At 44.5% G+C, this 15,180-nt stretch overlaps 1 pseudogene; it reads right to left on the minus strand.

Moving 5' to 3' along the window:
- Window positions 1-3,905: 3,905 nt before the first annotated feature.
- LOC139385272 (ras GTPase-activating-like protein IQGAP3) lies at window positions 3,906-14,482 on the minus strand (annotated as a pseudogene).
- Window positions 14,483-15,180: the final 698 nt, after the last annotated feature.

A 15,180-nucleotide genomic window follows, 5' to 3' on the forward strand; every position in this document is an offset into this window, starting at 1 on the left:
AATGCAAAATGCGTCCTCTAGTGGCTACCTGGTAGTATTGCGTGGACACGTTACTGTACTGTACAGTAAAAGCATTATACTATATTTTACCAAATACACTATATAGATACAAAAGTATGTGGACACCCCTTCAAATTAGTGTATTTGGCTATTTTGACCGGTGTATAAAATCGAGCACACAGCCATGCAATCTCCGTGGACAAACATTGGCAGTAGAATGGCCTTACTGAAGAGCTCTGTGACTTTCAACATGGCACGGTCATAGGATGCCACCTTTCCAAAAAGTCAGTTTGTCAAATTTCTGCACTGCTGGAGCTGCCCCGGTCAACTGTAAGTGCAGTTATTGTGAAGTGGAAACGTCTAGGAGAAACAACTGCTCAGTGGTAGGCCTCACAAGCTAAATAAAAACAGGACTGCCAAGTGCTGAAGCGCGTAAAAAAAATAATCTGTCCTCGGTTGCAACACTCACTGACAAGTTCCAAACTGTCTCTGGGCGCTACATCAGTACAATAACTGTTCATCAGGAGCTTCATTGGTTCCCATGCCCGAGCAGTCGCACACAAGCCTAAGATCACCATGTGCAATGCCAAGCACCAGCTGGAGTGGCGTAAAACTCGCCGCCATTGGATTCTGGAGTAGGGGAAATGTGTTCTCTGGAGAGATTAATCAAGCTCTACTATCTGGCAGTCTAATGGACTAATCTGGGTTTGGCGGATGACAGGAGAACGCTACTTGCCCGAATGCATAGTGTCAACTGTAAAGTTTGGTGGAGGAGGAATAATAGTCTGGGGCTGTTTTTCACAGTTCCAGCTAGGCCCCTTAGTTCCAGTGAAGGGAAATCTTAACGCTACAGCATAAAATTGCATTCTAGATGACTCTGCCCTACCAATTTTGTGGCAACAGTTTGGGGAATGCCCGTTCCTGTTTCAGCATGACAATGCCCCCATGCACTAAGCGAGGTCCATACAGAAATGGTTTGTCGAGATCAATGTGGAAGAACTTGACTGGCCTGCACAAAGCCCTGACCTCAACTCCATCTAACACCTTTGGGATGAATTTGAACACAGACTGAGCCAGGCCTAAATGCCCAACCTCACTAACGCTCATGGCTCAACGGAAGCAAGTCCCCGCAGCAATGTTCCAACATCTAGTGGAAAGCCTTCCCAGAAGAGTGGAGGCTATTATAGCAGCAAAAGGGGGGACCAACTCCATATTAATGCCCATGAGTTTGGAATGAGATGTTTGACAAGCAGCTGTCCACATACCTTTAGTCATGTAATATACATGGTGAATATCTATGGTGGGCTTTGTTATTTACCAGTTTGTGGAGCTCACAGAGCAAGCATCTGCTGAGATGGTTTGCATAAAAATGTCTCATGGCCATTATGAAGATAGAATAAAGCTCTCATTAGTAGAAATAAAGCTCTCATTAGTAGAAATAAACTATCATTAAGAATAACAGATTAATAAAATACTTGATTTGATCTATGTAAAACCAAAACTGACAAACTACATTTTTATTTAAATATACAAGTAAAAAACAGGAGTATTAACAGTTTCATTAGGACAATTTATCAGGCAGTTGGTCTGTTGTCTGGTTAGATTAATCAACCAATTTCCTTTACAGCTACAGCACTGATATGTAAAGAAATAACAACAGTTGTATTGTCATGTTGGTCCACATTCATATTTAGCAACCGATTGTGGAAATTGTGACTGGCCTGAACATGTTAGTGTTGAAAAGAAAAAGATTAAACCAATCAAGACTGACATAAGGGTAGCGGAATGACAGATGAAAATATGAAGATAAACAATTACAGTGCCTTGCGAAAGTATTCGGCCCCCTTGAACTTTGCGACCTTTTGCCACATTTCAGGCTTCAAACAAAGATATAAAACTGTATTATTTTGTGAAGAATCAACAACAAGTGGGACACAATCATGAAGTGGAATGACATTTATTGGATATTTCAAACTTTTTTAACAAATCAAAAACTGAAAAATTGGGCGTGCAAAATTATTCAGCCCCCTTAAGTTAATACTTTGTAGCGCCACCTTTTGCTGCGATTACAGCTGTAAGTCGCTTGGGGTATGTCTCTATCAGTTTTGCACATCGAGAGACTGAAATGTTTTCCCATTCCTCCTTGCAAAACAGCTCGAGCTCAGTGACGTTGGATGGAGAGCATTTGTGAACAGCAGTTTTCAGTTCTTTCCACAGATTCTCGATTGGATTCAGGTCTGGACTTTGACTTGGCCATTCTAACACCTGGATATGTTTATTTTTGAACCATTCCATTGTAGATTTTGCTTTATGTTTTGGATCATTGTCTTGTTGGAAGACAAATCTCCGTCCCAGTCTCAGGTCTTTTGCAGACTCCATCAGGTTTTCTTCCAGAATGGTCCTGTATTTGGCTCCATCCATCTTCCCATCAATCTTCCCTGTCCCTGCTGAAGAAAAGCAGGCCCAAACCATGATGCTGCCACCACCATGTTTGACAGTGGGGATGGTGTGTTCAGCTGTGTTGCTTTTACGCCAAACATAACGTTTTGCATTGTTGCCAAAAAGTTCAATTTTGGTTTCATCTGACCAGAGCACCTTCTTCCACATGTTTGGTGTGTCTCCCAGGTGGCTTGTGGCAAACTTTAAACGACACTTTTTATGGATATCTTTAAGAAATGGCTTTCTTCTTGCCACTCTTCCATAAAGGCCAGATTTGTGCATTATACGACTGATTGTTGTCCTATGGACAGAGTCTCCCACCTCAGCTGTAGATCTCTGCAGTTCATCCCGAGTGATCATGGGCCTCTTGGCTGCATCTCTGATCAGTCTTCTCCTTGTATGAGCTGAAAGTTTAGAGGGACGGCCAGGTCTTGGTAGATTTGCAGTGATCTGATACTCCTTCCATTTCAATATTATCGCTTGCACAGTGCTCCTTGGGATGTTTAAAGCTTGGGAAATCTTTTTGTATCCAAATCCGGCTTTAAACTTCTTCACAACAGTATCTCGGACCTGCCTGGTGCGTTCCTTGTTCTTCATGATGCTCTCTGCGCTTTTAACGGACCTCTGAGACTATCACAGTGCAGGTGCATTTATACGGAGACTTGATTACACACAGGTGGATTGTATTTATCATCATTAGTCATTTAGGTCAACATTGGATCATTCAGAGATCCTCACTGAACTTCTGGAGAGTTTGCTGCACTGAAAGTAAAGGGGCTGAATAATTTTGCACGCCCAATTTTTCAGTTTTTGATTTGTTAAAAAAGTTTGAAATATCCAATAAATGTCGTTCCACTTCATGATTGTGTCCCACTTGTTGTTGATTCTTCACAAAAAAATAGTTTTATATCTTTATGTTTGAAGCCTGAAATGTGGCAAAAGGTCGCAAAGTTCAAGGGGGCCGAATACTTTCGCAAGGCACTGTAAATGACAGAAAATATGTACATAAGTATGAACAAAAGTTAAGCCCAGACTAACAAAAAGGTCAAGCCTCTTAGGTTAGAGTTCAAAGGTTGGACCACAAGGCTCAACCACATCTCAGCTGACATAAGCCTAGCTAATGGAATCACCCTCATTGCAATATCATGTCTTTACAGTCAATTACACAAATTCCTTACAATGTGGCCAGACCTGTCAGTAACCTACACATCAGGGAGACAATAAACCATAATCATAGGAAGTCTCAAGGTACATGTTACAGTACCAGTTCCTATGGCATTGAAAGTGGCATTTGAATCATTAAGTTGCACAACATAAAATCCCCTAAGAGCATATGTATGTGGAGCGTGTGGCAAATGTAGCTTAGCGGCGGTCCTGTGCTCATTTTAAGTAGTGCACAAAATACTAGAGGACTGTGTAGGCTGCTCCCCGTGTTGGGTGGGAGATCTGGCACTATCTTAACCCCCTCACTTCTTGAAGAACTTCTTGTTGAGAAGGAAGATTAGCAGGTTGACGTTGACTTTGGCCTTGTCGAACATCTTCATCACCGCCACTCCCTCGTAGGACCTGCTGCAGCTCCAGTACACACACATACACGTTTGAATACAGTTCTGAAATCCAAGATCTTTCAAAATAGGATCACTAAATAATTTACCATTGCAGCACATACAATATAGAGCACTGATTTCAGTGAGAGACTGGGATTTGCATCAATCACAGACCATAGGTTTGTATTGAAATGTCTGTTCTAGTTTCATTATACTACTCCCCAGACTCACCTGGTATTTGAGGGGGAACTTCTCCATGTCCACACCCATAAAGCGAGCCTGGAATGTGCCGCCCTCATCAGCGGGCACAATGTCAAAGATGACATTCTTAAACCTGAGGAGATATAATAATCAAATACATTTAATTTCTTGATGCCCTAGGTAACCAACCATGGTAATTTGGTAGGGTGGTGTGTGTGCACGTTCCTGCATACTCACTGTGTGACTGGCAGGTTCTCGATCTCCATAAGGACTCCTTTCTCATGTAAACGGGTAGCAGTGTAGGATGCTTGCTCTTCTTCCCTTTGCTCTCTGCTGCCTTCTTTCCACTCACCTTACTGAGGAAGAAAGAAAGAGAGAGAGAGAGAGTGATAGAGAGCTCAGCACAGTAGCAGTGTAAAGCCATCTTCCAGTGTGGTCACACTCCCACATGTGTTTGTGTCTATCTGTGTTTGGCGGTGAGGTTACCCAGGCAGGTGGTGATGTACTTGCTGTAGAAGTCCACCTGTTAGCTGTGGAAGGAGGTCTTGCAGTGCAGGCTGCCCATGGTCTGTCACGGGGGGGGAGGTTTATCTGTAGTTGATTTGGTGTGATAACTTTACAATTAAAATGTCTGTGTGTGTGCTGTGTAGTGTATGTCTATCTACCTTGGCTATGAGCTGTAGTATCTGTGTCTCAGAGTCAGGTGGGGTCAGGACCCCCAGGCTCTCCAGCCTCCTCAGGCTACGCTGGATCTTCTGCTTCTTCTCCTCCAGAGACAGGTTGCCGTCGGAAACGATCAACTGGTTCCTCTTCATCTTCTCAGGGGTGCGGGCGTCCCTTTGGGCACGGCAGTGCATCATCCACGCGTGCTGCACTTCCTGAGAGGAATTCACCAGCGGTTAACTACTACCAACTCCCTACGGAGAGATGAGAGTGTGAGGAAGAGGGCGTGTGGCAGCCCAGTGAAGAGCTGTGGAATATACCTGATCCTGAGAGGAAGAAGCTCTCAAGGCTGGGCTCGGATCAAGTCGACGATAAACTGTTTGGTACTGCAAAACACAACCACACAGAAACAAAACACACTTCAAGTTAGACATGCCATTTTCATGGTGTGATAGTCATACCTCACTGAAATGTTAAAAAGTTTAAGCCCCTACCTGAGGAGAATCCCCCTGGTGTCAGGGTGGTCGTCAGAGCCCCTGAAAACATCAAACTTGCTGGTGAGGTTGAGGGACATCTCCATCTTACTGTACTGGGCCAGGGTCTGCTCGGTCTGGGGCTCCGCAGCGCTCACAGCCCCCTCACCAACCAGAGCTTGGATAGTGGGCACCTTCCCCAGGTCAGCAGTCAGCAATGGGTCAGACTGGTCGGGACACAGGGAGTCCTGGTGCTCCATCAGAAGCTACACACACACACCCACACACACACACACACACACACACACACACACACACACACAGGATCTACTCAAATGAAAAGGTTTGTTCCCAACCCACCTCCCCCAGAACCCATTAAAAACGAAAAGTTTCTATGCCTCTTTAGCTTATATGGCATCCAGACCTTGTGTGTGTTAAGGAGCTCACTGATGGAGATATAGATGACATGCTTGTTGAGGATGACCATCTCAGAGTATTCATCAATGTTAAAATGCTCCTCTGGCGCCGACACATCACACGCAGCATGCAGGAACTTACTGCGGAAGATCTGCTTAAGAACCATTTAGCATGTATAGCCTAATTATAGTAATAAAGCTCTCCTCTAAAAAGGGGGTGGAGGATGCGCTAAAATGACGGGACGATTCACCGGAACTTGGAGTGCGTCAGGGTAATGTAGTCGTTGAGGGCGCGCAGGTGAGGGCTGTCACCATGGAAGTGTTTGTGTGAGGCGGCATGCTGCAGGATGCGTGCGATGGAACCCAGGATGCAACGCTGCTCAGGGAGCAGTGAGGAGCCAGACGAGAACTCTACCACATCAAAACCATCCTGAGCCACAGCAGCTGGGTTCATGTAGCGGTAGTACACCAGGATCCCCATAATCTGACCTCAACACAACCATCATAACACCAGGTTCCACACAATCTGACAATAACACGAGTATTCCAGAAAGCAAGATTAGTGACTTAGCGAGATCTGTCAAACCAGAACGTGCAAACTCTGAATGTTCAGCTCCAGAAAAAAAAAACTTGAAAGACAGCCTGATCAGAAACCACAACACCGAATTCTCTGAAGTAAAACCGATACCTACTAGGTTAACTTGACCTTAGCCTGTTCTAGTGAATAAATACGGGACTTCTCCGCTAATAAGATTGTTCATCATTTGAGAAAATCCACTTGACATCGGAGCCTGCGTTGTTGGCAGTGCTTTACAAAAGAGAACAAATTATTGGACCTTGAATACATCCTTTAGATCATGAAGAAGAACGTTCAAAAATACAATCACTCATATCTGGTCAATTTACTTAACCCATATATAGCAAATCTAAGCCAGCATGGTTTCGCTTTGACTGCTATACAAACTGTATTGCTTTGTGATGTTTTGCCATTGGAAGTTTCCTGTACAATATGGGCAAAGCTGAACTATTTGGCAAGGCAACTGTGTGTAGAGCCATAATAAGTGCCTCGCATTGAAGAGGTATTTTATGTCTGTTGCATTTGCTGGCTATCAAGTTTTCCATATAATCATGAAGGACTTCTACAGAACTGCAGGTAGAGTAAACTGAGGTCAGTTGACTGCCAGCGATGCTTTGCTAATCTCAAATGAATAAACCTAGGCAATATGATAAAAATAATACATCGTCTAATTCATCCTGCAGATTTTCAAAACGTCATTGGTGCTATAGATGGACACATATCCCCAATTCAAAAGACCCTCTGGACCAAATGAAGGAGACTAAATTAATAGAAAATATTTTCACAGCATAAACAGGCAGCTATTTAATATTGTAGCCAACACTTCCACCAAACCAAATAATTTTCAGAAACAGTCATTAAATTCAATGATTTTCCTTACTTTTTGGTCAGATGATCTGTGACTCCCATGGGGTTACAACTAAAACCGAATACATTGCTGCCCGTGTTGTCATGAAAAGCACTCTTCACTTGCGCATTTACTCTGTCTGCAATTATCTGCCAGGTTCCCTCTCTTGTTTTTGCGGTGGTGGATGTATTACTTTTTTTGGTAAATACACTACATATACACAAAAGTACAGTACCAATGTATAAAATCGAGCACACAGCCATGCAATCTCCATAAACAAACATTGTCAGTAGAATGGCCTTACTGAAGAGCTCAGACTTTCAAAGTGGCACCGTCATAAGATGCCACCTTTCCAGCAAGTCACAGTCAAATTTCTCCCCTGCTAGAGCGACCCCAGTCAACTGTAAATGCTGTTATTGTGAAGTTTAAGCGTCTAGGAGCAACAATGGCTAAGTCGGGAAGTGGTATACCACACAAGCTCACAGAACAATCCTGCCCAAATGCATAGCGCCAAATGTAAAGTTCGGTGGAGGAGGAATAATGGTCTGGGGCGGTTTTTCATGTTTCGGGCTAAGACCCTTAGTTCCAGTGAATTTAAATTCTTAAAGCTACAGCGTACAATGACATTCTAGACGATTCTGTGCTTCCAACTTTGTGGTAACAGTTCGAAGAAGGCTCTTTCATGTTTCAGAGTGACAATGTATGCCCCCGTGCACCAAGCAAGGTCCATGCAGAAAAGGTTTGTCGAGATCGGTGTGGAAGAACTTGACTGTCCTGCACAGAGCCCTGACCTCAACCCCATCGAACGCCTTTAGGATGAATTGGAACGGCGACTGCGAGCCAAGACCAATATCAGTGCACGACCTCACTAATGCTCGTGACTGAAATGGAAGCAAGTCCCAGCAGCAATGTTCCAACATCTAGTAGAAAGCCTTCCCAGAAGAGTGGAGGCTGTTAAAGTAGCAAAGGGGACCAACTCCATATTAATGCCCATGATTTTGTAATGAGATGTTTGACGAGCAGGTGTCCACATACTTTTGCTCATGTAGTGTATGTGAAGATATTCATTGTGTCCCAATTGTTTCTTGTTTTAAACTAATCAAATATTGGGCTCGGTCTTTTGACTCCATATCTATCGTTTGTCTGTCATTGACATGAGGACCTTTTTGAATGTTGCGTGATTTATTCATCGAGTCTGGTCAGTAGTGTACCTTGTAAAGCTCATCCTCGCTGGCCTGAGGAAACTTCTCATGTAGAGAATCTCTCAGGACCTAGGCTGTGTAGCGCATCCCATATCTGTGGGAGGAAGGAGAACGCCTGAGTGTTGAACTCCCATCACAGAAACAAATCAAACTAAAACAATAAGTAGCCAAATCTGGTGAGAGGAAGACGTGAGCGCCCAACAGCTGTTTGATTAAGTTCCTGGTGATTCAAATGAATTGCACTGAGAATGAAAAGGAAGCTCTGCAGAGTGCATATGAAGGGCCTCTTACGGTAATTTATGCAGGTTGCTGGTGATTGCGTTGTGCAGGCGGTCTGTAACGTTCTTGAGGTTGAAGATAGAGATGTCCGGGCGACGCTGCACTTGGGGGGGGGGGGGGGAGGCTGCTCTGCACTCACTTCATAGGGCAGGGAGCTGGGGAGAGGAGACAGAGTATGTTGCTGTGTGTGTGTATGCATTTATGTTTCTCAATGGACCTCTTGAAGCCAATCTGAGAGTGTGAGCGTACATATCTTTAAATACTTGTCATGAGCAAATCAAAATCAGTGCATTCAACTAAAGTAAGTAAATCAGTCTGCATAGTATATGTATTTCTTGCTTTATGCTGAACTCTAGTGGCCAAGCTAAAACTGTCTAGGCTCTCTATAGGAGAACCACCACGACACTACATTTGCTCCTGGCTCAGTGCTGACCTCTTGTGGTTGGTCTGGGTCTGGTTGACCCAGCTCTTGTCGATCTCGCAGGGGTCCGTGCGGATGCTGAGGATGCAGTCCTGCAGCACCTCTCTAATGGCTAGCCCTAGGATCTCCTTCAACGCCGTCTGACCGCGGGCATGGCGGTAGAAACTCACCAACATCTTAATGACTGTGGGGTTCCCAGTCACCACCTGTATAGTGTGTGAATAGTGTGTGTACACTGACTTGATCTCATGGCGCAGCGCGGGGGTGAAGAGCTGCAGCAGCAGGTAGGCCTCCCTGCAGTCGGAGCCGTAGTTGAACAGGGTGAAGATGACAGTCTCCATGAAGAGAGTCGTTTTATTCTGGGGCTTCAGGAAGATCAGCTGGGCCAGGTACAGAGGCTGAGTCTGGAGAACACACACTTAAATTAAGCAAGCCATTGCATAAAACTCAGCATAGGCCACATATGAGGGGGCCTGTCAGGTGGAAGTAGTAGGGCCTGTCCTTAGTCTTCAGTCATGGGCTCCAGTTGTCCCCTGAGTCCCAGTACATAGAGATTAGGGCTTATCACTACCTAGAAGATTGAAGGTAGATTCAGTGTTATGACGCTGCCAGGAGCAGCACCGCAGATACTGAGATGAGCGCGATGCAACATAGTATCTGCGGATGAGCAACGGTACACTCAGTCTGCTACAATGTGGCGGGACCAAAACAATGGAGATGTTCAGCCTCATGCTTCAACGCTCTTAGTTGTTGCTGAAATTGACCTGATATGACATTTACTGCGTCGCTGAGTCTACGGTTAATCCTGACCAATTATGAGCAGCTAATATGCTACTAGATCACAACCAGCATGAACACAAGTGAATCACGGTAGTGGGTACTGACCTCCCACAGATTTGGCTCAAGAGTAGGGCGGTGATTTCAGCCTGGTACACTCCAGCACATTCTTCCACCACGCTCCGCAGCGCCACCTCTGGCAGACGCAGGACTCGCAGCGTCTGGGACGTCTTGCCCTCCTCCACTGCCTGGTTCACGGCCACCAAGCCCAGGGACACTGGCCAGGGAAACACACACACAGTTAAGATAACGGTATACATTTTGTGATAATATGAATTACAACTGTTGTGAGGAAACCCATCAGCATAAAATTTCACCATGGCTTTAAAAACCCGATGTGAAGGTATTACGCCAACTCACTCTTCGGGGCTCTTTGAGTGTCGTGATTGGCTCTTCTCACTCCTTTCTGAATGTCAGCCAACCACAACTCTGCTCCTGGATTACGGCTCACCTGTGATAGGACAGGGCACAGCATTGAACAATGAACCACAAAATCTTGTTTAGATTCCCTGTTTTAAACTATTATGTCTTCCTGGATGACATACCTCAGCCTTCAACCTCCGGCCTCTGGTCAGTACGTCATGGTAGCAGCGGGCATTGAGTGTCGTCACCTCCTCAAGGCCACTAGAAGGCAGCAGCAGTGCAGCTAGAGCCTTCTGAAGGTCGCCTCGACACAGGGCCTGGTTAGCCAGATGGCGAGGATCTCTGTGGACAAACAGGAAGCAGATCCAGTCAAATACAAGGTGTTCCTCTGGTTTTAGAATCAAATAGCACCCAACAAAATATTTCTGTCAATGGACCTAAACCCAGTGTTTCTGGGAGTTGGTGTTCAGTTCTCCAACGTACGGTCACGCTCTTCCTGTGCTGCTGCGGTTACAGAGTTCGGTCCTCTCTGGAGATTGTTCCACGTCAGCAGAGCTCTCCCAGCCTTCCTCCTCTGATCACCCAGCTCCTCAAAGTACCTGAGGCAAATGGCAAAAGAGTTAGTTCAAGTATACAGATCTGCACCCAGGCTACAGAGACAACTGAGAATTGTCAGGAGAGTGGTACTGGAAACCCACCTCTGGACCAAGCTGTCGTCAATATCGGCCAGACCGGCTGCAGGGCTGACCAGCGTGGCACAGAAGGCTCCCACATCTTTGGCCTCCACTGCCTGGTTGATGAGAGCCACCGCCGAGAGTATCTCCACTGCTACGTACAGCTCCTCCTGCTGCAGGTCCCCCTGCAGGCACAGAGGACCATATTCACTACAGTCAGTTTACATACAACAAAATTATTCAATTTCGGTAACCTGGTAATTTCCCCCTATATTGTTTATATTACTATTCATTTTTTTTTAACCAAAATGTTAATGGAACACAGTCTTGTTTACAGACAAGACAAAGTTGCAGAGAAAAGGAGTTGAGTGAGATGCCCTCAGGGTCCATGAGGGCACGAACAGTCTGCCTGGGCTCCCCAAGACGCAGGTTCTCGTTGATAGATCTTACAGCTTTCTGCACTGAATAAACACACACATTTTGTTTGGATGGATCTACAATGGAACATTGGGACTGCAAAGGACAGGGCATTAATATATTTAAGTACACATGCAGCAACTCAAGAGTCACTGGAATTGATATAGTGCATGCCCCTTGTGATAAGAACTGACTACGATACAGTATTTAGTTGAGTGTGTACTGACTTGTCTGGTTGCTCTGGGCCTCCTCGTTAGCCACAACACCTCCTTCTGCAGCTCATCTCGCTCCAGAGGGTCCACACAGCCCAGGTCCTGCCACATGTCAGAGACTAAAGGCCAGGGGGTCACAGTGTCTCTGTGTGCGGTGTTAATGTGCAGTTTCTCACCAGGACATTCTGTTCATGGTCAGTGGCCAGTTGCTCCAGGTACCATGGTCTCTCTGGAGGCCCCTCAGGGCCAGACAGGGGACCTGGAGGGCTGCCAGGATGGCCAGAGTCCCCACAATCCAGGGCCTCGTCCACCTGCTCTATGGCCGCACACACTGCATACACAGTGACAAAATATTTGGTTTAATTTTTATTCATCTTCTTATTTATCTGTTTGATGGGTAAGTCAACTCACCATTTACTTTGTCAATGTTCTCTTGAATCTCACTTTGGGTCAGGTGTTCCTCATAGATATCCTTCTCCTCTGAACAGTTACACTAGAAATTCAGTACACATGATTACTATCCTGACACCAACAGAAACTCTGTACAAGGGATACGGCTATAAATGCATTTTTAAATTATCATATTAATTCAGTCTGTTAGTCACCTTGGTGTAGGCGAGAGCCGCCTTCTGTGCCCGTGCCATCTCCTGGTAGACTGGCATCAGGTGCTCCTGCAGGTTGGTGAGCATGGCGCTGGGGTTCCGCAGGGCCTGGGCAATGACCTCCACGTGCCCGCTCTCCACCGCCTCGTTGATCGCTATAACTGCAGCATGGACTGGAGGGAGAGAGAAGGGAGCTAGAGGCAACATTTTGATAAACTATTCAAGGACAGTGAAAACATTGACTCTTAGATGACAGTCGATGACCGAGGAACTTCAATAGTATCCGATGTGTCTCTTGGCGTTTCAATTTTGAAATCCCATCCATATCAGTTTAAGTAGAGAGTAATAGTAGAGAGAAAACAAACACATTTTGGGCCAGTGTGAATTCATATTTTAACTTGAAATAAGGTGTATTTTCTACATCTGAAAACATCAAAGCAAAACATCTGTGCCTCTACTTACTAGCAGCCTCATCCACTGTTATCTCATTGGCTAAGATTCCCCCAATCTTGCTAAAGGCTGGCATCTGGATGCCATATCTCCTCTGGAGAATAAATATTACCCCAAAAACACAGGAATGAGAGAGGAATATTAATATTATATTTTCCCCTTATCCCAGTTGTGATTGAATAGTAAGAGGCTACTGGGACTCTACCTGTAGATTTGACCTTGCCACAGAGGTCATGGATCTGAGGGGCCAAACATAGTCGGAAAAGGTAGAGGCTGAGAGCACAGATACAGTACACAGTTCTGGGGATGTTCTTCTTATCATAGATGTCAGTCGTCTCTGGGTGGAACATCTGAAACAACAAGGACAGGTTAGGTGTAGTTCAGGTGTAACAGTAAACAAGATTGCTACTGTTATATGTGAGGACAGGCCTAATAAAGAGTTTATTTCTCCCTTTAATTTACAGTTGGCAGTCCGATCTCCACCATCGCACTGCGCCAATGGTTGATGTTGTCCATGTGGCGGAACTGCAATCCCATACCCTGAGGGAGAAAGATATGATCCGATGGAGAAATCTCCATTATGACACCTCTGATATTCAGCTACACTATTCAATGCCTTTGAAATAGAGTATTATGCTTGCTCAGCACAAATTCAAATCTCAGCTCTAAGGGAGTTGGGTTCCAGTCATGTGAAAAGACTACATTAGAGCAGAAAAGCAGGTACTGAGAAAAATAGGTAGTTCTAAAGGGTCAAGAAGGTAAACAAGGGGCTGAGTGTTATTTTTCAGAGAAAAATAAATGACAAGACTGTCAAAAAAGGTCCAAAAGAAAGTTACTGAGCAGGAAACTCAGTCTTTCTTAGTGAGAGGCATTTCAGTAAAACCATAGGGCTGTGAATAATAGAGCAGACCTTGAAGCGTTCCTGGTCCAGGTCATAGATCTTTGAGGGGGACTATCTTGGGGGTGAAACAGTGGCCTAGCTTGGCCAGCAGCACTCCGTTCCTCAGCCCTTCCTCCTGCTCAGTCGGGGCAGGCAGCTCCTCATGGAGACAAGCTTCCATCCACCTGTAAAGAGAGAACATACATCTAATGTTAACTTACTAGGGAATTTTAATGCAATATTTTTCCAAGTATTGCAGGTGATGTGTTGAAACATGAAGAGCAATCAGACAATGACAGAGATAGTTGCTTTTGCAATTTCCTGTAGAAAGAGAATTGGCCAATTCACTTCAAAAGCGAGTTAGCTATCCATGATAGGGTGAAGTGATACAGTCTGAAGTACAAGTCAGTTATTGTCTGAAACCAACTGAAAATACAGTTTCAAATGTTCTTACCTTTTAGCCTCTTCCAAACGGCACAGGTATTGATAGGCAACCTTCTGGATGCGTTGTTCATCCATCTCCTCAGCTGTCAACCACTCATCTATAACAACATGTCAAAAATCATATAACTTTATACAACGTACCATCTAGATGTCTAACCTAACTAAATACCCGAGTTGACATGAACTTGACCCAAGTTAACCTTGACAAGTTAGCTAACGTTATATTAGGAGACTTGCAAGTTAACTAGCTATAACGTTACAGTAAGCCTTTAACGTTAAGGTTAGATCATTCGCTAACGTTAACTATAGATCACAGGTAACTTAGCCACCCACCTAAACCAGGCAAAACAACAGTTTACTATTTACTGTCTAACAGACTTTGGTTAATTAGGTTGCAAGGTCGCTTAACTTACAGCCACCTGAACCCGGTTTGTGTGCCCGAATCTCCCATTTCCTTGACTTGTTCCCAGACGACATATTACTGGCACATTCTCTCAAAACGCTAGCTATATTTTCTGGTCTCAAGTTATCGATATGATTTCCGCATGTGGATAGTGTTTCACTTAAATGGTTGATCCTGTTTCCAGGAAAAAAAACAAACACTATCATTCCCTCCTCTCCTACTGCCTCACCTGCAGTACAGACACATGTTTCTGTTAATGGTTCCATCAAGTTTGAACTTTGAATATCCCGCCAGAAGCCGTTCTGATTGGCCAATACAGGTGGTCACTTTGTATTGTGGTACATGAAGTGTATTTTAGAAACGTTCGAACACACGTGATTTTTTAAAAATGTACCTGTACTTAACTAGGCATGTCAGTTAAGAACAAATTCTTAATAGTGATGGGCATTTTCAGTGAGCCGGCTCGTTCGGCTCAGCTCACCAAAAAGAGCCGGCTCTTTTGGCTCCCAAACGGCTCTTTAAAAAATATATTTTATTTTTTTTTCAAAACAGTTTGCGATAGTTTGACATAGGATGTCCATCAACTCTGTCACATGTCCTGTGGTAACATTTGCTTCTCTGGCGGCTGGCTGTGATTTTCTGCAGACCCTTACACAGGAGTATTATTTTTGAGGCTGTCACATAGCTGAAAAGAGAGAACAGTAACTTATTATTTCAGGTTCATGTTTTGTCTACTGATACTACATTCTCATCTACTTCTCATATACATATATAATACTGGATTAAATAATGATGAAGTAATAACTGCTTACCCCTCTCCACTGATCTCCACA

This window comes from Oncorhynchus clarkii, chromosome 3, assembly GCF_045791955.1.
Source record: "Oncorhynchus clarkii lewisi isolate Uvic-CL-2024 chromosome 3, UVic_Ocla_1.0, whole genome shotgun sequence".
In the NCBI taxonomy this organism is placed as follows: domain Eukaryota; kingdom Metazoa; phylum Chordata; class Actinopteri; order Salmoniformes; family Salmonidae; genus Oncorhynchus; species Oncorhynchus clarkii.